Consider the following 24,853-nt stretch of genomic DNA (forward strand, 5'->3'; position numbering starts at 1 on the left):
TGTGATTTTGAAACTGACCCTCAACAAGAGGGAAGTTGTGTGTTTTGTTTTGCTTTCTTCAATAGCATTTAGTTCTAATATTTTATATTTAATTCATTAATAACTATGGATAAAATATTTTTATTATGCAAAAATATAAACAGGTGCTGGATTGGATCGGCAGCATAAAGAACATTGCTAGAAATCACAGTCAATTTTTCTGATTTTATACAATATTTGATTATATGATAATTATCTAAACAGCACTTAAACAATTTTAGATCCAGGACCATCTCAGAACTTTTGCCTGCTGAATCAAGTTCTATAGAATCAGAGTTTGAAAATAATGATTGTTAATTAGGTATTCTGTGAAACCTGCAGTTTTCCTTTGTGTATCTTTGCATGTGTAATGGTTTTTCTAAAGTAGCAAAAAGTTTGGGATATTGCCAGAGGGGGTACAGCTCAGTGACTACGACAGAAAGACAGAGGCTTACTCCTGTGTGCAGGGAACTCTGAGAATTGCACATAGCCAGGAAGACAATGTTGTAAGTATGTGTCTAAGAATTTTATAATTGACTTTCTTGAGGCATGACAGCCTGTGTATATTTGTCTTTCAGGGTGTGAATCATGCCTTCTTTAACTGTCTATGTATGATATTTAGTAGCAACCATAAAAAATAGTAGGGACATTTCATAAATGTCTGTTATGTAAAGAACTTGGGTTCAGAAATTTTGACTCTCAGTTTCTGTCTGTTGCTTATTACTTGTGTGTATTTTTTCACTTATTATCTTTTTTTCTTTTACCCTACCATCATGTATAGAACACCTATTATGTGTTAGATGTTGTGCAACATGCTGGGCAAATAGAGCTAAATGAGAAATAATTATTGGTGTTCTCTCAACATCCAAATGGAAGGGCAGGTGGCATACCAAGCTTAATGCCATGTGGTAAAAAGTGTGAAAGAATGAGTACAGAGAAGGCTGCCTGTTTCTGGAGGAGGTAAGGAACAGCCAAGGATGGTTGCTTTTGCAAGGATGGCTTCTTTTAAGAGAGGTGATGCTTGAACTGAGTCCTGATACATTGGTAGGACTGTGCTAGGTAGACAGGAGTTAGACTAGAGAGAAGGTGGTTAATGAAGAACAGCCTATGCCAGGGAACAGCATTATTGTATCAGAGGAAAGGGATGTGATGTGGTAAAGGGTGTGGATGGGGCCACTGCAGGCATTACTCTGGGGAAATTAAGGAGTCATATCATGACCATGATAAAGAGACTGAACTTTATCCTCAAGTTGAAAGATGAAATAATTTAGAGTGTGTGGGATGCGACATGGTAGAATTTGTAAGTTATTTAACCTGGTAGGACATTTTATCCACAAAATGTAGAAAGCATTAGTTATCTCTGAAGGTTACTGGGAAGATTGAATGAGATGATAAGCATGAGAGCATTCTATAACATATGACAGAAATGTTCACCATTATTATTAATGCTGTTTATTATGGACTTACATTTGTAAGTACTCTATGTAGATTGTCATTTAGTTCTCACAAAAATACAATTAACCATGAATCTGTAAGTAAGACACTTGCTTTGAGTTGTTTTCTAATAGTAATGGTAAGTTTGACTTGATTTCATTTTAAAAGTTTATTTCCCTTGACAATTTAGAAGGCCTCTAAGTGAACCAGAGCAAGAAAAGAAAAACAAAGTGGTTTATTTTACATTTTCCCCCCAAATCACCTACAATTCACTGTCAAAATGATCTATCTGACATATATATTTATATATTATGTGTATATTTTAAAGTAGGCTATGAACCAAATTATTGGAAGGAAGAGGACAAAGAAGTAAGCAGTATTAAACAATATCTTCCCCTCATCTTCCTCTCCTGTGTCAGGACAAGTCTCCCACAGTTTATGACTGCTTTCTAGGGGTGGGTGTGGTTCCCTTTGCATCCTGACTGGGCTTGGAGGAGGGGTCTCTGCCTGGGCTCCTGCCCGTTCCAGGGTTGGCCAGGCTATGGACTGAACAGGAAGGATGTATCAGTCAAATAAGGCCAATTTATTCCTGGGCTCTGTCCTGTAACAGTGTTTTCTGCCTGCTTATCAGAAGCAGCTCTCCTCCTCACTTTTCCATCTCCCCTAAGATTTATCTATTAGAAGTAGCTGATTATTTATCACCAGTTTATTGTTTTTTCCCACTAGTTCAGGGAAGTGAAGTATAAATATTATTGGTTCAATTTCTTTGTTGTGTAAAAGGAGAAAAATGTTAGGAAATTAGAATCCGAAAGAAAACTATGCATTATTTAAGTAACCACTTTTGTTTAGGTACTATATGTCTGTCAGATACAAACCGTTATTCAGGGTGTTACTTACTAACACTATGGGAATAGATCTTTAATCTCACTTCCAATAGCATAAAATAAAAACAATAACACAAAGAATTTTCAGAACCTGTGGTAATTAAGAAAGCAAAAGAATGTTGAAGCCAAATTTTCTTTTATGATAGAAAATCTGCCCAGAGCTCCTTGAACTCAAATAATGAAGAGCATACTACTTAACTTAATCCAATTAAAAATTGTGATTAATTAGCCGGTATTGCATTCTGAATGATGTTAATTACTGGTCATTGACATCCATAGACTATGAAAGGACATAAAGATTTTAGTTGCATTTAGCATAAGTAAATGGCAATGCAAAAGATCCTGCATACTGTGGGTCTTGGATAAGAATTTTCATGTAAAATTACATTTTTAATAAAAACTATTATTGGTGGCAGTTTTCTGTATAAGGAAATTAGTAAGTAGAGTGTCTACTCAGTATTTTGCTGTTATGTTTCTAGGTAGGTATTAAATTGCTTATGTCTAGACTTTATTTGTTCAATTGCAAGTACAGACATCTATCATGCTTTTTCATTTCCAGCAGTATAATGAACTTTGATTATGTTTCTTTTCCAATGACCATTGAAATTTTTACAATTTCAAGGTAATGGGATTAACAATAACTTTCTTTGTTACTTTTCTGTAGTTAAAAGCAGATATCCACTATGTGAGCTTTGAAATTTCTCACCCAAGATTTTGAAATAGAAGTTGCTTAATGGAGGTTAGAAATTTACACATAAGAGTATAAAATAAACTTTTGATGAAGAGAAATGGATGGCACATGAAAGTCTAGTAAAGAACAGGCTTCATTGCTTCATGTACAAACCTCATTGAACAAGAGTATTCTTTAAACCAGGAATAATCACATAGACCATTTGTCTTAGCAATGCCACAGGGAAACAAAAAGAAAAGCAACAAAGCCTTTTGAAGTCTAGACCATCTGATAGGAACCACTAATCTGTTTATGACATTCAGCCTCAGTGCAAATTGTGTCCAGCAATGTTTCAACACTTTACTGACAGCTAATTTGCTGCAAAAAATACAACCTTGCAGACTATTAATAGGTGAGTTTTTGAAGGTGAACAAACAAAGGAATACTTGGTATTTATATATTTAATTTTTTAGTTATGATATCTTTTTCTTTCATTGTGATTACTAGAGACATGAAAGTTCCATCCTGGATTAACCTTTCCCTTAAAATCCAGCACATTTCTCTGAAACTTAACTTTATACTCTTTTTCAAGTTAATGTAAGCATATTTTAATATTAGTTCAAGTGGAGCAATTCAGAAAAGTGAATCAAGTAAAAATCAGAACTTGTGGCCCTGGCTGGTATAGCTCAGTGGATGGCTATTGTGAATGATGCTGCAGTGAACAAAGGGATGCAGTTGTCTCTTCAAGATCATGATTTCATTTTCTTTACATACATACTGAGCACCAGCCTGCAAACAAAAGGTCGTTGGCTTGATTCCCAGTCAGGGCACATGCTTGGGTTATGGGCCAGGTCCCCAGTAGGGGTCACAATAGAGGCAACCACATATAAGTTTCTCTCCCTCTCTTTTTCTCTCCTCTCCCCTTTGTCTGTAAAAATAAGTAAAATCTTAAAAAAATTTTTAAAAATCAGAACTTATATTCTAGTTTTTAGAAAGTGTGTGCTTGAGCTCAAGGGCTACAGATAAAACCTTTGTACAATAAAATCTTGTTTGAGGTTTCAGAATTTCACAGTCATTTTGGCTTCATGTACACATACAAAAACTGTTGCAAAATAGGAAGATAAGAAAATAGCTTTATTTTTAAACAGGCTAAAAGTATTTTACACTGCTAAACAGTTCTTGCCTAGAGATAGGACAGAGAAGTTTTTTAATTTGCATAAAAATTTAAGGTGTTTTATTGGCCTGTTAGAATTCAAATCACTTTGGCAATGTGATAACTCATTCATTTAAATTATGGTAAGAAGGAATGTAAAAGCAGACTGATAATAAGAAATGTTTTGGGAACTGCTTAAAGTTCTATAAAAACTTCAAAACTTTGCTTTTGGATGTGTGGATGATTCAGTGTGACATTTGAAATGATAGTGATAAAACAGACAAGCATATTACTTATTTTTCTGACTTTCTGTGGTTGATGGCTTGAATTTTCTGAGCTGTGAATGGTGGATAAGTAAATTTGCTTGTGTTTTGGTGCACGTATAACTCGTAGTACATACCTATACAACCATTTGTCTGGCTAGGCAGAGTTTCTATAACCGGGGCTCAGTGCCTGGTTTTCTTCTCTGATGGTTTATCTGGGTTTTGACTGCATAAACTTTTTTCGTGAATTTCAGGCAGCTTTTCCACTTTCATATGATTTTAGACCCCCTTTCCTAAAGTACTGTTAACAATCAACCTGCACCCCTCACTCCCCGCAGCTTTGAGCCAATTTATTTGTCTGTTTCTGACTTTTTTTCCTTCCTGCACTGCCAGGATGTTCTGAATTTTTCCTATGTTCCATGCAATTTCTTTAAAAATTTTTAATTGATTGATTTTAGAGAGGGAGGAAGGTAGAGAGAGAGAGAGAAACATTGTTTTGTTGTGCCACTTATTTATACATTCATTGATCGATTCTTGTATGTGCCCTGAGTGGGAACAGAACACTCAACCTTGGCTTATCAGGATGATGCTCTTAACCAACTGTGCTGCCTGGACAAGGCTGTTCCATTCATGCCATTCTGAACCAAATTGTCACTTCCCTACCTCAGAGATCTTTTGTGGAAGTTGTGAAAAATGGTTGGTTCTTCATATGTAATGGCTTAGTTTCCTTCCTTCCTTTCTTTCTAAAAATGTTATATTTCATATTTCACACAAAAAAGTTTACATGTATAAGACAAAGTAAATAGAAGACAGCTTTCAAGAGCAAATGAATGAGACAGTAGTAATTCAAACTGTAGTGTGGAAGGGTATTTCATGCACACTTCAATTGTCGTGTGTACATAATTTGAACTATGCAGTCCAAGTTCTAGGTTTTTAAAAAAAATTAGCTCTGCCTATATAAGACACTTGTAGTCATTTTACGATTGGTAAAGCCAGTGTGAAGCTGCTTGCATTTTGAGTACGTGTTCACCATTACAAATATGTTAACTAGTAAAATAGTAATCCACAAAAAATCTTCTGTTTCATGCTCACACATTTGCAAACCGAGTTCATTTGCTCATTTTTCTCCTGTAGTATTCTTGAATGGGCAATAGCTATGTATTGAGCTCCTCATGCATCTCACCCATCTCCTTTATCTGAACTTTTCAATTCTTTGCTGTTCTCTTCTTCTCGAGTAAAAACCAGCACAGTGATTCCAGAGATACTTACTATGGCCACAGTCACAAGGGCAGCTGTAATACCAACTTTCATGCCCTGCATGGAAAATTCAGATGCTTTTTTCATTGGCATAATGAATTAAAGTTTGACTAAGATTCATATCTCTCACAGTTCACTTTAATGCCTTGTCTTCATTTGCAGTGTTTGTAAGGAAACATTTTCTAAAATGTCTGCTATTAATTACTAATGGTCTTTTCTTCCATTGCTAGAGTAGTATTTTTCAAAAATTTTCCACTGTGATTCACACCAAGAAACACATTTTACATTGTAATTCATCACACAAATATATGTAAGTACATTAATGAAACAAAGGTGGGCTCACGAGACAGTATTTTCATCATTGTGATGCTCAGGTACTCACTTTTTTCTATTCTAGTCTTGTTTAGTTCATTAAGAACCATGGTTTGATTTCATGACCTGCTTATAGTTCAGAAACCTCAGAGATAAGCACATGCTGAGAAACACATCTTTGCCTTCTTTCTGACTGCTTTCCCCTCTATTTTCCTTCTTATTAAAAATAACTTTCTTAATAAAAATGACTTTCATTAAATTTATTGGGGTGGCATTGGCCAATGGGATCACATAAGTTTCCAGCGTACATCTCCACGATACTGGATCTGGACGTTGCACTGTGTTCCCACCACCTCTATGTAGTCAGACCATATTTCCTCATCATACATTAGGTCCCCTCTACCCCTGACCCCCATCCCCTTCCCTCTGGCAACCACCACCTTGTTGTCTGGGTCCAACATGAGTTTCAGTTTTATGTACCACATGTGAGTGAAATCATATGGGTCTTAAGTTTTTCTGACTGACTTATTTCACTTAGCATAATATTCTCCATGTCCATCCATATTGTTGCAAATTTGTGGCAGTATTTTGTCTTTTCTCATGGCTGAGTAGTATTTCACTGTGTTTATGTACCACATCTTCTTTATTCAATCATCTATCAAAGGATACCTTGGTTATCTTCATTACTTGGCCACTGTGAATAATGCTGCAATGAACATAAGGTTGCGTATATCTTTGTGAATACATGTTTTTGAGTTTGTTGGGTAGATACACAGGAAAGGGATTTTGGGTCATATGGCACCTCTATTCTTAACTTTTTGATGAACCCCCACACTGAGCCCTCTGTTCTTTCACCTGTCTTGATGAAAGAAGTTTCGTAAGTTCATTTCTTTCAGCAGGAAGTGTGACTTCCAGAATTGGGTCTGGTTGAACATTTTTCACTCTTGGCTAGAACTACAAATATTATGACACCTTCTGTGGAATTTGCCAAATATTCCCCCTTTCAAATTCTATAATATTCTCAGCAGCTCAAAGTTCACTTTGAAACTTTTTACCCATCTATTGTTGTGTGGGGTCTATATGTACTCTGTGAAATATTGTCCCATTTTCTGACAGTGGCTCTGCTATGCTCACATTGAGTCAGGGATGTCCATGGGGAAATGTAAACCAAAATGCTTTAGATTCCATTCTGACTTTTAAACTATTTGCCACAATAGATGATGCCAGGGAGAACACATCTCCCATTCCCCCAGATTTATTGAGATTATTATTGGCATAAGTACATAAGTTATAGTAATAAAACAATGTGATGATTTGATACATGTACGAGTATATATTGCAAAATTATTACAACAATAATGTTAGTTAACACCCCCCATCTCTTCACATAATTACCAATTTTGTTTTGTGGTGATAACCCTTATGATTTACTTTCTTAACTTTTAGGTATATGACAATGTATTGTTGATTATAGTTATTGTGCTGCACATCAGATCCTCAGTGGAAATTAACTTTATAGCTGGAATCTGTCCCCTTTGACCAACATTTCCTCATCTCCTGCACCCTCAGCCACTGACAATCACCATCCCACTCTCTATTTTTATGAGTTTCACTTTTTTAGATTTTGCATGTGAGATCCTACAGTGTATGTCTTTCTCTGTCTGATTTATTTCACTTAGAATAATGCCTTTGATGTATCCACATTGTCACAAATAGCAGGATTCATATGTATAATCACATATTCTTTACTCATCCATCTGTTGATGGACCCTTAGGCTGTTTTTGTGTCTTGGCTATTGTGAATGATGCTGCAGTGAACAAAGGGATGCAGTTGTCTCTTCAAGATCATGATTTCATTTTCTTTACATACATACCCAGTAGTGGGATTGCTGTATCACATGGTAGTTCTATTTTTCATTTTTTGAGGGACCTCCATACTGTTTCTTTAAAGGCTATACCAATTTACATTCCTACCAATAGCGCACAAGGGTTCCTTTTCTCCACATCCTCACTAATACTTATTGTATCTTGTTTTTTTTAATAATAGCCCTTCTAACAGGTGTGAGGTGATATTTCATTGTGATTTTGATGTGCATTTCCCTAATGATGAGTGATGGTGAATAACTTTTCATGTGCCTGTTGGCCATTTGTATGTCTTACTTGGAAAAATGTCTAGTCAAATCTTCTGTCCATTTTTAAATTGGATTTTTTTCTTTTGCTATTGAGTTGTATGAGTTTCTCATATATTTTGGAAAATAACCCTCATCATATAAATGGTTTGCAAATATTTTCTTCCATTCTATAGATTTCCTTTTCAATTTGTTTATTGTTTCTTTTGCTGTGGAGAAGAATTTTAATTTGATATAGTCCCAGTTGTTTATTTTTGGTTTTGTTGCTTATACTTTTGGTGTTGTATCCAAACAATCATTGCCAAAACCAGTGTCAAGGAGCTTTTTTTCTATATGTTTTCTTCTAGTAGCTTTACAGTTCTGGGTCTAACATTTAAATCTTTAACCTATTTTTAGTTAATTTTTGTGAATAGTGTAAGATAGTATAGTGGTCCAGCTTCATTCTTTTGCATGTGAATATCCAGTCTTCCCAATAGCCATTTTTGAAGAGACTATTGTTTCTTTGTTGAGTATTCTTAGCTAATTTGCCAAGTATTAGTTTACTGTATACACATAGATTTATTTCTGGGCTCTTGCTTTTGTTCTATTGGTTTCTGTATCTGCTTTTATATAAACACCATGCTGTTTTGATTATTATAGCTTTGTGATAAAATTTTTATATTAGAAAGTGTGATGCATCCAGGTTGGTTCTTCTTTCTCAAGATTACTTTGGTTATTTGGGGTCTTTGGTGGTTCCATGCACATTTTAGAAATGTTTTTATCTATTTCTATGAAAAATGCTTTTGGAATCTTGATGGAAATAACCTTGAATCTGCAGATCACTTTGATTGGAACAATCATTTTAATACATTAATTCTTATGACCCATGAACATGGGATATCTTTCCATTTAGTTGTGTCTTCTTCAATGTCTTTCATCAATGTCTTATAGTCTTTAACTCTCTTTTAGCCCAGAGCCATGAGAGTCAGCCATTGATGGAATGCATGGGTCAGGGGCCTGGGTTCTTAGGAGCGTGCTGTGAGTTCAATGCCTTGGATGCCGCTTGGGGCTGCAGAAGCCACATGAGTCTGCTGAAGCCAGCTGGCATACATTTTTTAAAACTTGCATTAAAAGTTATCTCTAGGATCCCCTGTTTAGCTTATGATAGCTCTGATTTCTCCCAATCCATAGTGGTGGCTCCCCATATCTACTCTGAACATTAAGATCTAGCTTCTCTCCTCTTCTTCACATCTCCACCAGTCACACGGTGGAGCATATGACCCGATATGGGAGTTGTATAAACATTTGGTGAAAATATTGCTGCGTGGAATATCTGAGATTTTCCTGCCTATGGTCTCCTCAAGGACTTTAATGGTGTCATGACTTATATTTAAATCTTTTATCCACCTTGAATTTATTTTTATGTATGATGTAAGTTGGTGCTCTAGTTTCTTTTCTTTCTTTCTTTCTTTTTTTTTTTTTTTTGCATGTAGCTGTCTAGCTCTCCCAACACCAATTATTGATGAGGCTATTTTTACTTCATTTTATGCTTCTGTTCCCTTTGTTAAATATTTATTGGCCATAGAGACTTGGGTTTATTTCTGGGCTCTCTATTCTGTTCCATTGATCTATATGTCTATTCTTATGCCAGTACCAGGCTGTTTTGGTTACTGTGGCCTTGTAATATAGTTTGATATCAGTTATTGTGATCCCTTCTACTTTGTTCTTCTTTTTCAAAATTGCTGTGGCTTTTTGGGCCTGTTTATGGTTCCATATAAATTTTTGAAATGTTTGTTCTATATCTGTGAAATATGTTATACAAATAAGCAAGCAAAATATAACCAGAGACACTGAAATAAAGAACAAACTGACAGTAACCAGAGAGGAGGGAGGAGAGGAGTAAGGGGGGGAATAAGGGAAGGTTCATCAAGGAACATGTATAAAGGACACATAAACAAAGCCAAAGAGGGTAGTATTAAGGGTGGGAGGCAGGGAGGGGTGGGTGGGAGGGGAGTGGTGGGGGGGAAAATGGAGACAACTGTACTTGAAAACAATAAAAAATAAAAGAAATTAAAAAAAAACATTTGGATTAGTGCTAAGAGATAGGAAATAGAAGTTGGAAAGACCACAAAAAGGCCAGTGTGACTGGAGCATGAAAAGTGAGGGGAGTAAGTGTCAGATGAAGTTGGACATAGAGACAGGTAAATAATGCAGTGACAGACTATGTTGAGAATTTTGGCCTTTAGTCACAGTGGTGGAAACCATGAGAGTTTTTAGAGGATGAAGCTGAAGTAGGAGGGGGATATCACTAGGTTCACATGTGAAAAGGTCAATCAGCTTACAGCGTGTGAACTATTGGAGGAGTCCAGAGTATGTGGTAGTAAACCATGCAGAAGGTGATTTCAGTAGTCCAGGGGAGTGTCATGACATTGAGGATTAGGGAGGGAATGGTGAAGATGAAGAGAAGCAGATGTACCAACAGATTTAAAACAATAAACATCATCATTATTACAAATTTCCCTAAGTTGCTTGAACAGTTCCCCCCCACCTCCCCCGAAAGGCGTTTTAATGCCTTTGGTGGGAAAATTCTCCCAATATTAGGCAATGATTAAGTTTAGTCTAATAATTGTGACTAAGACAACTAAAGTTGGCATTTTCAGTAGAGAAGCTGACCCTCATTTTGCTATAGAAATGACTAACTTATCAGTATATTTATACTGAACAGACTACAGACAGAGGAAGAGACATTTATTTTTAGTAAGAGTGAAGTCAGAGACTGGAACAGTGCTATGCTAATAAAAGATAAACCCAAGAATATATAGTTTTTTTTTAAAGATTTTATTTATTTATTTTGGGGGGGGAGAGAGAGAGAGAGAGAGAGAGAGAGAAACATCAATGTGCGGTTGCTGGGGGTCATGGCCTGCAACCCAGGTATTTATCCTGACTGGGAATCGAACCTGTGACACTTTGGTTCACAGCCCGTGCTCAATCCACTGAGCTATGCCAGCCAGGGCCAAGAATATATAGCTTTTTAAAAATTAGGATTAGATCACATGTGACCCTCCCTAAATGATGGTAAAATATTCAAACACATATTTTATTTGCTCTGTGGTATTGGTGTTTGTGATATCAATAGAATAAAAATCATATAAAAATAAATACATAATACATACATATATTACCCATAATGTTCACTGTAAATGGTTTTCAGGATAGAGTTGTCTGCTCTGATACTTATTCTCACTTTTAATATAGAAAGGTATAGATTTAATTTCCTTAGTGAAGGGCAAACTTTCTGAGGAAAAATCCAAAAGCTTCAAATCAGAAGAAGACATCTCAGAAAAAGATCCATGGAGAATTTGAGAAAATACTAAAATAAACAGAATTATCATTTTTTTCCCATTCAAGTTTTTTGAATGGCTTAAAAGGTGGACCTTTGTAGCTTTCATCACCCAAACTTAAGGGATCAATTTTTTAAATGTTATTAATGGAAATGACTCAATGTATCTATTCATTATAGACCTTTCTGTGATATTTAAACCATTCCCTCAAATATCTAAAAAGTTCATTTTCCCTGATAGTGGACATAAAAATATAACTTTCAGAGCCCCACATTATACCATCTCTACACTTAGCTCACCTCTGCACAAGCTGCTGTGTCTTTGAAAATTGTCAGCAAGTGTTTTTAACTATTTTTAGAGAGAACAATGTATCCTTATCCATATTGATTAATAGTAAAATGAATAAGTAAAGCTGTACTGTAGAGAATAAAACAGAATTAAAAAAAAATTTAATGAAAGTTACTTCTGGTGTTCCATACTCACTTTTAATTCTGATGAAAACATAATGGAGTTTTTTCACAATTTCAAAGACAAAATAGTGAAAACTTTTTGATGACATTAATGCAAAAATTATTCTTCTTGATTCTTTTGTACCTAATGTCTGAACTTGTTTTTCTTTTTTGAAGAATAAATGTGACATCTATACTTTAAATGCACTCATGGCCCAATGTCTATTTAGTAGCCAAAGTATAATCATCACTGGTGATGTCAGTCTGAATTTCAGAGGGAAATTGTCTATTTCATTGAGTGCACTTTTTAATCTTCAACACTGGGACTTAATTTTAATTGGGGAGGTAAGCAAGTGATTACTAAACTGTGATTATAACTCCAGAGGGAAAATGATCCTTGCTATGCTGTAAGTTTGCGTGGGGTATGATGGGAACAGGAGGAGTGAAAGCAAATCTGGGTTGAGGGGTGTATAGGTGGCATGTGGGCAAAGAAAACCATTTTGGAGGAGTTGATGCCTAACTGACAGTTGGGAGACACTTGGAGTCCAGACAGAATGCATAGGTGGTAACAGAGACCTATGGCAGTGGCCCCTGATTGGCGCAGAGAGCAGAGTGTGGAAGACTGAGAGATGGCACTGAAAAGGAAGTGTGGCTGGATCATGACAAGTTTCCGTGCCACACTAATAAATTAAACTTCATGCTGAAAGATGCAGGTGGGTAAGTGAAATGACTAAATTTCTACTTAGAAAAGTGCATTTTTGTACTGTAGGAATCATGATAATTATCATCCTTGCAGGGACTGTTCTATGGTGAGTACTTGCTATGTCCCAAACACTATTGTTTTATGTAACCCTTAAGGAAACATTTGTTATTTTATGCCTAGAAGATGGGCTCTGAATAGTGAAGCTACTTGCATGGGGTACACGTGTTGGAAGTGTGCAAGCTTGGATGTAGACCCAGATACAACTGACTGTAATTTGATCTCCCTAAACATTATGCAGGCTGCTTTCCACAAATCCTGCAAGAACCAAAAGTAAAACAGATCAAAATACATGAATTTTCTTAAGCTCTCAAACATATTCATTTTAAGAGGCTTTATTTTTCATCATTTTCTGTTAGACCTAGCCAATTGCATGCAGAATACCTTAAGAATATTATGGAAAGCCCAAAGTTTGTTAACAAATTGGATGCCAGTTTGATGACACACTGTCAGCTTGCAGGAGAAAGAGAAGCTTCATGGTAAAAACATAAGACAGATGCACAGTTGGGGGCAGAGAGACACGGGGTGGACCCATGAACCAACTAAATTTTTGCATGAGACCTTGGGGAAGGGAGGAACATAAGGTTTTTGATGTTCCAGTTTATAATTGCTAACATAGAAATAATAATAATTGCCTTTCAGGGTTGTTACATGGATTAAAATAAATAATGTATATAAAATTCATAGCTTAGCCTGAATAGATTATTATTATCTCTGGCCCACAAAAATACGAGACATCTTGGAAAAAGTCCCCAATATATTTAGGAATATACAAGTGCAATACATTTGAGTCTATTCAAGTATATTGACAATTGTGTTGAAACATTTTGAAAGGTGATAATTATATGTACATAATCTTGTATTACTTAGTGGTACAAAGATCATAGACACTTGAGTGATTTTTTTTTAAATTGTGATATGCCCATGGGGATTAGGATACTTATCATTTTGTGGCATAGAAAAACATCCCATAAGAAAGGTCATCTATTGAAGAGTGATACACAAAAATAATAAAAAGGTGCCATACAATTGTAAAACTGGTAGAACCTAGAGGGAGAGAGTAGCAAACTGTGGGGTTATGACAGCTTAAATATAGGCTAACTGTGCTAGTAGAAGCTAGAAAAAAAAAGACTCAAGACAAGAATGTGGCTCTAATATTCTATGGCAATTAATGTGCAGTTCCTGTATTTATTTAGCACTTTAATTTCATTGTTAAGGTTATTGCTTAATTGATGAGATCCATCAACCAGGGCCAGAAAGGCATTTTGCTCGGGATGGAATTCCTTTGGGTTGGTATTTCTTGTAGGGGCATTTGGTCATATTGTTTTAACTAAAATTATTTGTAGCTCTAGGGATTAGAATTGGTATATTTAGATCAATCCATGCTTTCCCCAATAACTGCGCTGTAATTGCCGTATGAGCAACCAAAGGAAGCCAGATGGAAGGAGGAAGTGGGCAGATGAGTCACCACATGGAGAGACTCGGACTGTGGCCCAAGCCCCATGTGTCCAAGAGGATAGGCTCTAATTGAAGGCCATCAACCCAGACTTCCCCTGGGGGAGAATTTTTCAGTCTGGGGAAGGACACTCATTACTGCTGGCCCATTAGGTAGAAACTGGAATTTTAGGACTGTATTTATAGGTTTTAAAGAAAGCATTGGATATGATTTTTGGTTATCAAAATGACAAATCAGAGTTTTCCATTACATGTAAATTCTTACAGATGAATAGCTCCATCCCTATGGTGCTCATTCTCTGGACACAATTGTTATCTAATTCTACCATGTGGAAGTTAATAATTTACTGCATTGGAGCTCATTATGTGTTGTTTCTTAACTCATTTTTGGTTTAGATTAATATTCATCATAATACATCATCTGTTTTGCCAAATATATCATATGCTCTCCAGGATAAGAACTGGGTCTTACTGTTCTTTGAGACTCCAAATTTCCCAGCACTGTGCCCTGCAGTGCTTAATAATTGTTGCTTGATTGAAAATTAGTGTAATTGTCTTTAAAGCTGCCACTGAAGTAGAAACAAGCAAAAAAAAAATTCAAAGAAGTCAAATTCTGAATGATTGAAAACTCGGTAAAATAGCACATAAATTATCAGAAGCATTTTTTGAATAGACAATGACATTTAACTGAATGGCAATTCCACTAAATTAGCAGTTTATAATATAATACAACAGAAACCAGATCAAAGCTTGTAGTGCCTCGTGTGGGGATCTGGCATTTGGGAAAGCTTTAGTTTTCCTTTTCTTTTTTTGCTTGCTTTTGTTTTAATAGCCTTTATTTTTTAGAGCAGTTTTAGTTTTCCAGCAAAATTAAGGTGCAGAAACATAGATTTCCCCTCAATCCCCTTTTCTTATACATGCATTATCAACATCCCCTGTGCTCCACCTTCTGACCCTCCCTTCCCTCAATCCCTGGAAACCAGTGCTGTTTTTACTGTCTCCATGTCTTGTTTTCTCTAGAATATCATATAGCTGGAATTATGTAGCCTTTTCAGATAGGCTTCTTTCACTTAGTAATGTGCATTTACAATTCCCCCATGTCTTTTCATGGTTTGATGGCTCATTTCTTTTTGCACTGAATAGCACTCCACAGTCTGGATGCACTACAGTTTATCCATTTACTGACTGAAGGACATTTTGATTGCTTCAAAGTTTTTGCAGTTATGAAGAAAGGTACTGTAAACATCCATGTTTAGAGTTTATTTAGACATAATATTCAACTCTTTGGGTAAGTACCAAGGAGTGAGATTGCTGGGTTGTGTGGTAAGAGTATGTTTAGTTTTATAAGAAACTGCAGTCTGCCTTCCAAAGTGGTGATACACTTTGCCTTCCCGTCAGCACTGAGTAAGAGCCCTTGTTGTCCCATATCTTCACCAGCATTCGGTGGTGTAGTGTTCTGAAAGTTGGCCATTCTGGGGGCGTGTAGTGGTGTCTTATGTTGTGTTATTTGCATTTCCCTGATGACATATGATGTGGAGCATGTTTTCAAAGGCTTATTTGCCATCTGTATATCCTTTCTGGTGAGGTGTCTGTTAAGGTTTTTGGTCCATCTTTTAATTTGTTTTATTTGTTTTTTACTGTTGAGTTTTAAGTTTTTAAAGGATATTTTGAGTATCAGCCCTTTATCTATATGTCTTTTGCAAATATTTTCTCCTAGTCTGTGACTTGTTTTCTGCTTCTCTGGACATAGTCTTCAAATTGTTTCAAAACACTATTGCTGTTTTCATGCAGTACAAGTCAGATTATGGAAATCCTTCCTGGGTTTCTCTTTTAAATTGGTTTTTCTTGCATGATTTCTGGTGATTGCACAAGGTTTTGACTGAAAGGATTTAACTAAAATAGTATCTCATTCAGTTCCACGTATTACTATAGTGGTGCTCTGGAGAAGGTGCTGCAAATGGAGAGTGTATGTGCTTACCCCAAACTGTTGGAAACTCAGTAGTATGGAGTGACACCTTAAAAGGAATGTCAAATACTATCTCTAAGGGGCAAATAAATTTCACAGGAGAAACAGTGGTTTTCCTTCCTCTAGGGTTAGCTGTTGTCGCCTGGCCCAGAGCAGCATAGAATAGCAGCACCTTCTAATTGTTGTTATGATTAGGGGAGAGCAAGGACACAAGATCAAAACAGCTCCTGGCCTATAGGCACTAGCTAGTAGTGTTCTGCAACATCCTCTTAATTGGTTTCCCTGCCTTTTTTCTCCCAACACTCAAATCCATTCTCTGCATGCCAGCTATAGAATATTCTTTCTAAGGGGATAAATACTGCTTATTTTTTTCTTTTACTTTTTCTGCATACAACACATAGGTAGCAGCATTTTGGGACAGCATCTGACGGCCTGGCTGCTTCCTGGGCTTCTCACTTTCTATGCTTTCCCACACTTTATGCTCCAACGGTCCTCAGCTATTTGCAGCAGCCTGTAACGTGCTAAAATCTCTCTGGGTGCTATTCCATTTTCCTGTGGAATTTATTTCATATATATATATATATATTTCCATAAAACTTTTACTTAAACAAAAACACTGTTCAAATATTATTTCTTTTCAGGAGCCTTTCTGACCACCTCCCCTGTCCGGCCCCGCAGACAGATGTAATCACACCTGGGACTCTACTTCTGTTTGTTTTTATGTAATATTCTGTATTTTTCCCTTCTTTTAAAAAATGATTTATGATGTCATATTGCATTTTAAAGATGTTTATGTATTCTCTTTCAGAAAATTTCAGAAAATGAGAAATGTGAGGGCTGAAATCACTTTGGCTTCTGGTGGTGGTAGGACTATCCCATAGGACTGACTCTATGGGAGCTAATTAGGCTGAATTCATGGCAAAGAATCATGGACTCCTAGAAGGAAAAAGGACTGGAGTTGAGCAGTGGGAAAACTGGGGTCCGGAAGACTGGGGACAAGTTACAAGTTTTCTTCTGGAAATAGTTTTATCTTCCTCATCATTTGTGAGTTGTCTTAAATCAAAATTGTCATAACTTTCCTAGTGACACTAAATAATGGTATAAAGAAATGACCCAAACACATGTTGGTTGGTATATATGACTGGCTGCTAAACTTTAACATTTTGATCCAACAAAAATGATGGGTACATAATTAAACGTTAATAATTAAAATGTGACTATGGATCCATCGAGAGAGATTTGTTTGACAAATATCTGTGGAGGTTCCAGACATGAAGAGGAACTGAGGACCTGCTGAGGAGGGAGCTGCGATATGGGAGCTGCAGGGTTTTACCTGATGGAAGTGCTATGGGGATGTGTCACATAGATGTGGGGTCAGAGTAGACTTTCCAGGGAATAGAGAAACCTAAAGATGATATCAGGCAAGATGTAGAGGTGTGATGCAGGAAAAGTAATGGATGGAAGGGCATTTGTCTCTCATAACACCACATCATGCAGATTTGTTTAAATTTCTAGTTGGTATGCACTCTGTTAAAGTCATTTAAAGTTTAGTATGTACTTGGTATTTTACTCTGGGTAAAAACCATTTGTAGTATATATATGTACTGAAAGTGGTATATTATCCATACTTTGGATAATATACCATGCATTTGGATCCCTCATTCAAAACAATTTTCAAAGCATGATTTTCCTTCATGAACATTTTAATAAATCATAAATCATCATTTAAGTGATAAATACACTAATTGATATTTTCCCTCTCTTGTCAGAAGACATTAATGATAGCTTGGATGAAGGGGATTAGTTACTATCATGGTTGTTTACTATGTGAAATTTAAATTAGAAAGATTCATTGTGAAACACTTGGGATCAAATTCAAAAAATTTTTTTCTCATCAGTTTCTTGTCTTTTCCATATACAGAAATCATTAATTGGTGCTAATTTTAATATTATAGTCATGTTTCAGCTATAAACCATGCCAACATATATTTTATATTTTCTATTGATAATAAATGATTCATTGAATGGGACTTCTCCTGATGTATTCACACAAAGAAAAAAAAGTAAAGTTGGAAAAAGAATGGTCATGCCAGCTTCGGAATGGGTTTGAAGAGGCACAGTTTATACAGGTCTACCTTTCTGTGGTCAGCCTCCTTTCTGCTTCAGCCACAATATTATTAGCACCAATATTATAACAGAAAAGTTGTGTTGCCATTACAGGTGGCTAATTTAGGATATGAAATGACACCTAGAGCTACACACAGATGCCATTAAGGGAGAGAGAGAGGAGGAAGGCCTAGGTGATCGTTACTTCATAGAGGAGGCTTGTTCAGGGGGACCCATAGTCTCTTCTGCTTTTGTAGCACTTTGAAGTACTGTGTGTGGGGTGATCATAATACAAACATTGTAACCCTCTGACTTTTTATTTCTGTTCCAAAGAGTGCTAATTTTTTAAAAAATTTATTTTATTAAGCATAACTCACCTGGGAAATAAGTTGATGCCAAGAATGCATTGATATGTGGCTTTTCTCCAAATGCCACTTTCCTCTATCCTCATTCTTCTACAAATTTAACAGGGAGCAAGCATAACGTCCATTAATATTTCTCTAGAGACTCCTGTTGGTGCTGTGAGTGTGCCTATAAATTATTCTGAGAGCAATCTCAGTGCAAGTGGTCTGATGCAGTAATTCATCTCACTGGATGCCTTCGGATATTAAATGAGGATTAATTCTTTTTTCTCAAGACTATACCAATTATGTGGAAACACAATCAAGGTCCTAGATGAAAATAAAAGAGACTTTTTTCCTAGTTTCCATGTAAATTCTCTCATAGAATTCCAATTTGGCCAGTTCCCTGGTGCCAGCTTTCACTTCCTTTGGGGGTTATGGTTCTGTGACAGTGGGAAGGCCTCCTGTTCTGAAGATCTAGATGAGCTATGTTACTCCTCAGGTCCCTCCTAACATCTGTGAGGCCCAGAGCAAGAATGCAGATAGATGGTTGCACACCATATATCTAATCAAAATTACTGAAGTAAAGCTAGTATTTAAATTTATTTTTAAATGTTATTACATTTATTTAATATTTTATCAGATTATGTCAACTTTAGTCAATGCCCATTTACTTGGCAATAGAAAAAATAGTATATTGTTTTATGGAGTCCAAGCTAGAAATCTCAGAATTCATGAAATGGGTATGCAAATTAGTGATAATAATGTCCATTATGGTAAAAGATGAACAAATACTTTGAAAAATATTTAATGTTAGGAAAGATAAAGTAGTATCCTTGTGTATGCTTAAGAATTCAGAAAGCTCATGTTTAGTTCAAACTACCTTGAATCTAATAAAATTTTCTAATATTATAATTGTAAATTCATAGAGCTTAAGATTTATTCACATAACTATAGTTATTCATAACTATCAATAAGGTGATTTAACTTTTCTGTGTTTGACCTACGAATGGAAAACAAATAAGGAAATATTGACAAAATTCAGCCCTGGGACAAGGGTTTGAGTGTAGGTAGTTTCACTTGGGAGGTGATCCCAGAGAACATTATTAACAAGGGAATAAAGCCAATAAGTTCATTAATAAGCAGATTGCCACTGTGGGCAACCAGAGCCCAATGCCAGTTTAGACCTCTTGTATACTGTGAAGAACATTCTTGGGGTGTGCCATAAGGAGGACAAGCAAACCATGGTATTCACACATTAACTCCCATACATTACTGTTTAAGGCCTATTTCTAAAGGCGTTAACTATCCCATGGAAGCATGCTTCTTCAGTCAGAGATAACCTGCAGAGTTCTAGGCTCTTCCAAGAAGAACATCTTGGATTGAATGGGATGATAAAAGCCGAGGAATATGGGTAAGGCACAAGATATCTGTTATACAGGGGATTCTATGAAAGAAAATTCCTAGGACATAGACAAAAATGAGAAATAAGATATAAAAACTGGAGAAGAACAGGAAACTTTCATTATATATGACTGAAGATTTCCATCTTCTTGTTACTTAGTTAAGTCCCACATGAATGAGGGTTTAGAATATTGATATTCGAGACAGTGAGGAACTGATGAGAAAGAATGGCCACTTGATACTGTGGATTTGGTGCTTCCACATTAGGAGTAACTCTTGTAACATAATTATAATGTAGTATATGAATTGATTAATAGGCCAAATTTTTGTAAATTTCATTCTATTCTCAGTTTGTGATGTGTATGAATCAATATAATAGAGAAGCACATTTGCTACAAAAGAGTGATGAAAATTAAATGTAGAAGATGTAGAAACTGGGATAGATTATGCTACCCAAGAAATTAGCATATTAGCATTTTCTTCTTGAGCATTGATAGGGCTCTGGTAGTTTCACACTTAAATAAGCCAAGTTAACTTCATCAGGTGTAGAGAAACTAATAAGTAATTTTAGAAAGACAAAGATTCCTTTCAGATCAGTTTACCTGATTGACATTTTTTAAAAGATTTTATTTATTTATTTTTAGAGAGGGAAGGGAGGAAGAAAGAGAGAGAGAGAGAGAGAAACATCAATGTGCAGTTGCTGGGGGCCGTGGCCTGCAACCCAGGCATGTGCCCTGACTGGGAATCGAACCTGCGATACTTTGGATTGCAGCCCGCACTCAATCCACTGAGCTACGCCAGCCAGGGCTTGATTGACTCTTGATAATATATTTCATCACCAGACATATCTGATGTTCAACATACACAGTTATAAAAGGAGAGTCAGTGAGTCTACTGGTAGAAAGAAACAGACCAGAATTTTTGAAAAGTAATTGCTTTATTTCATAAGGTTAATTTCTTTATTATTTATTGAAGTCTGGATTTTCTGTGATATCCTAATTATTCACCATGTATCAGGGTAGGTAAAATGATATATTTTGAATGCTATATTCTTGGTTTTGGAAAAGTTATCATGATGTTTCTTTTTTCTTTTTAAAATTTTAAAAACATTTCATTGTATTTTTTCCATTACCATTTAACTCACATATGCCCCCCTCACTCCTGTGATCACCACACTGTTGTCCATGTCCATGAGTCTTTTTTCCTTTTTGTTCAATCTCTCCACCTCCTAACCTCACCCCCAATTGTTGTCATCCTGCTCTCTATGAGTCTGTGTCTATTTTGCTTATTAGTTCAGTTTGTTCATTAGATTCTACATGTAAGTGAAATCATATGGTATTTATCTTTCTCTGACTGGCATATTTCACTTAGCACAATGTTCTTGAGGTCCATCCATGATATTTCAAAGGGTAAAATTTTCTTATTTTTAATGGCTGAGTAGTATTCCATTGTGTAACTGTCCCATAGTTGTTTTATCCACTCATCTACTGATGGATACACGGGCTGCTTCCATATCTTGGTGATTGTAAATAACACTGCAGTGAACAAAATGGTGCTTATGTTCTTTTGAATTAGTGTTTTGGGTTTCTTTGGATAAATTCCCAGAAGTGAGGTTGCTGGGTCAAAAGGCAGTTCCACTTTTAATTTTCTGAGGTATCTCCAAGCTGCTTTCTACAGTGGTTGTACCAGTCTGCATTCCCACCAACAGTGCAAAAGTGTTCCCCTTTCTCCACATCCTTGCCAGAGCTTGTTTTTGTTGTTTTATTGATAGCCATTCTGACTGGTTTGAGGTGATATCTCAGTGTGGTTTTAATTTGCATTTCTGTAATGATTAGTGACATTAGGAATCTTTTCATATGTCTATTGGCCATCTGTATGTCCTCTTTGAAGAAGTGTTTGTTCAGTTATAATTTACACTTAATAGTATTCTGTGTTACTTTCATATGTACAGCATGCACTACAATCATGTACTACAATCCTGTACTACAGAGATATTTCAAATTTGAGCAGTATTATTTTGGATAGAGATAATATTTCAAAGCCCATAGTGACAATGATTACACTATGGGGAAAGATACTATTTAAATGACTGAATACAATTTCTGCTACTTAGGGCAAAGTTTTGGCAATTTTTTCAGCTGCAGAAGTCTGAGTAAGGCTTAAAGAAAGGACAAATCTGCATGATGAAATTTAGCAGTGCCATTAAAATGCTTTAACTCTGCTGAATTGTTTGTTCCTTTTCACTGTTAAGCCTTTTTAATAAGAGGTTCAAAGGATATGGTAAAGATGTTTAAAGGCTTAGAAAATATGACCCATGAGGGAAAAGGTAAAAGTACATACATTATTTAGCCTCAGGACTAAAGGTCATTTTCATAATTATACTTGTATAGCATTTACCCAAAGTTTGATATTACACACACACACACACACACACACACACACACACACACACACACACACACATATAATCTGTCTGGAAAAAGTGCAGCCATTGTTAATGTCACGAGAATGCTTTATGCAACATTGATGTAACCCAGTAGTCAAGGAGAGTGGACTGGAATGCACATGTATGAACAAAGATGACTTTACTATACCCATCAGTGGGGGTGGTAGATGCCATTGAGTGAGTGTGTGTACTGTGTGGCTGTGGCATTCAAATTACTGAGCAAGTAGAGCAATGCATCTGCACCAAATTTTGTGTTAAGCTTGAACATTCCTCTGTGGAAAATATTTGGATGATTCAGAAGTCCACAGCTATGGGCAAGTGGTGATTGGCAGCTTCGTCATGACAATGTGCTTGCTCATGCATCACATCTTGTGCAGAGTTTTTTGGCAAAACATCAAATCATCCAGGTGACTCAGACCCCTACAGCCCAGATTTAGTACCCTGTGACTTTTGCCTTTTCCTAAAACTAAAACCACCTTTGAAAGAGAAGAGCTTTTAGACCATTGATGAGATTTGGGAAAATACAACAGGGCAGCTGATGGCGATTGAGAGAACTGTGTGAGGTCCCAAGGTGCTTACTTTGAAGGGGACTGAGGCATCACTGTCCTGTGTACAATGTTTCTTGTGTCTTGTATCTTGTTCCATAAATGTCTCTATTTTTCATATTACATGGCTGTTTTCCTTCTGGACAGACCTCTTCACTAAGGAAAATCAAAGAAAGGATAAGCTGAAATTGTATTATATAATTAACTTAATTAGAACATAAAGTAGAATTTTGGGAGGCATAGTAAAGAAAACTTAAAAATTGTCATGATCACCTGATGAAAGCTTTGTGTCTCCTACTGAGGCTTTAAAATATAGGAGATGCCACATTTGATACCGTCTTAGTGAAGAGAAATGAATGGATATGACTTCTTATAGTTCTACCCCCTTTTGCAAGTCTTAGCATTTACCTGGTCATTTTCAATCTGAACAGTCATTTTAGTATTCACAGTGCATGCTTCTGGGTACTTTTCTCTGGTTGTTTATATTTGTTTTGTTTTATTATTTAAAAAATATTATTTATATATTTATGTTTTAGATTATCTTAGAATAACCTTAGATTTACAGAAAAGTTTCCAAGAAAGTACAGACAGTTTTTTATGCCCCACCCAGTTTCCTCTATTGGGGAAGACATTAACATGCATACACATTATGCACATTAATAGGGTACATTTGTTCCAACTAATGAACCAACATTGATACATTATTGTTGACTACAGTCTATATCAGATTTCCTTATTTTTTCTTATCTAATGTCCTTTTGCTATTTCAGAATCCCACATTACATTTAGATGTTATGTCTCTTTAGACACGTCTTAGTTGTCACAGTCTGAGAATTTCCTTGTTTTTGATGACAATCTTAACAATTTTGAGGAGTACTGGTCAAATATTTTATAGAAGATGATTAAACACTTAAAATATGACCACAAAGGAAAATGTTAAAAAAAACACATTATTTGACCTCAAGACTAAATATTGTTTATTTCTCTAGTCCCTCAAAAGGGATTTGCCTGATATTATTCTCATGGTTAGATTGTGGTTATGGGTTTCTGGGAGAAAGACCACAAAGGTAAAGTGGCATTCTCATTATGTCACAGGGAGGCGCATATTACCAATATGACCTCGCTGTCGATACTGACTTTGACCACCTGGCTGAAGTTGTCTTGTCAGGTTTTCCCACTCTGTAGTTCTCATTCTGCCTCCTCTGTTACATTCCGTACTCTGTGGAAAAAGTCACTACACACACTTAAGGAGCTGAAAGCTATGCTCTACCTCATTGAGGGTGAAGTGTTTCCATAAATTGTTTGGAATTCTACTGCACTGGAGATAGTACTCTTTCTCTTAATTAATTAGCTAATTAGTCAAATCATTTACTTATATCAATGTGGACTCATTGATATTTATTTTGTTACATGGATCGTTCTAGCCTTCCTCCCTTGCTTTTTTGTAACCTGTCACTCCAATAGTGAGAAACCTGGCTCCACATCTGCCATCCACTTACTTCAGTGTTAATTCAAGTATAAGAATCTTTCTGAAAGTTAGCCCAGATGGCTTTAAAAGAAAGTTTGCACCAAGTGTTTATGACACGTTTGATTTCTTTTGTATTTTTTAGAAGTTATTCCATAAATAATAAGAAGCAAAATCTTCCCATCTTATTATATGGTGCTTGGTCTTGATAGCAAAACTAGATATGGACAACACAAATGTTGCAAGGATCTTAAATAAAATATTATTAGCCCAACCCAGCAGTGTATTTTAAAAAGTCATGTATCAGTATTAGGTGAGGTTTATCTTAAGGCAAGGATGGTTCAACACAAGAAATGAACGTATTTCTTGAAAAATTCAGATTTTCAAATTTTACTCCAGAATACGTAGATGATCTTAAAAGTTCCTAAGCATATTAAATAAATTAAATTTGTAGTTAAGATATTTCACACATGCCC

At 35.9% G+C, this 24,853-nt stretch overlaps 1 pseudogene; it reads right to left on the reverse strand.

The window, feature by feature from the left end:
- The window catches only part of LOC123821798, a 55,757-nt pseudogene extending 49,377 nt beyond the window's left edge, over positions 1-6,380 (reverse strand).
- Positions 6,381-24,853: the final 18,473 nt, after the last annotated feature.

This window comes from Phyllostomus hastatus, unplaced genomic scaffold (assembly GCF_019186645.2).
Source record: "Phyllostomus hastatus isolate PE091 unplaced genomic scaffold, TTU_PhHast_1.1 phas_contig_40, whole genome shotgun sequence".
Classification (NCBI taxonomy): domain Eukaryota; kingdom Metazoa; phylum Chordata; class Mammalia; order Chiroptera; family Phyllostomidae; genus Phyllostomus; species Phyllostomus hastatus.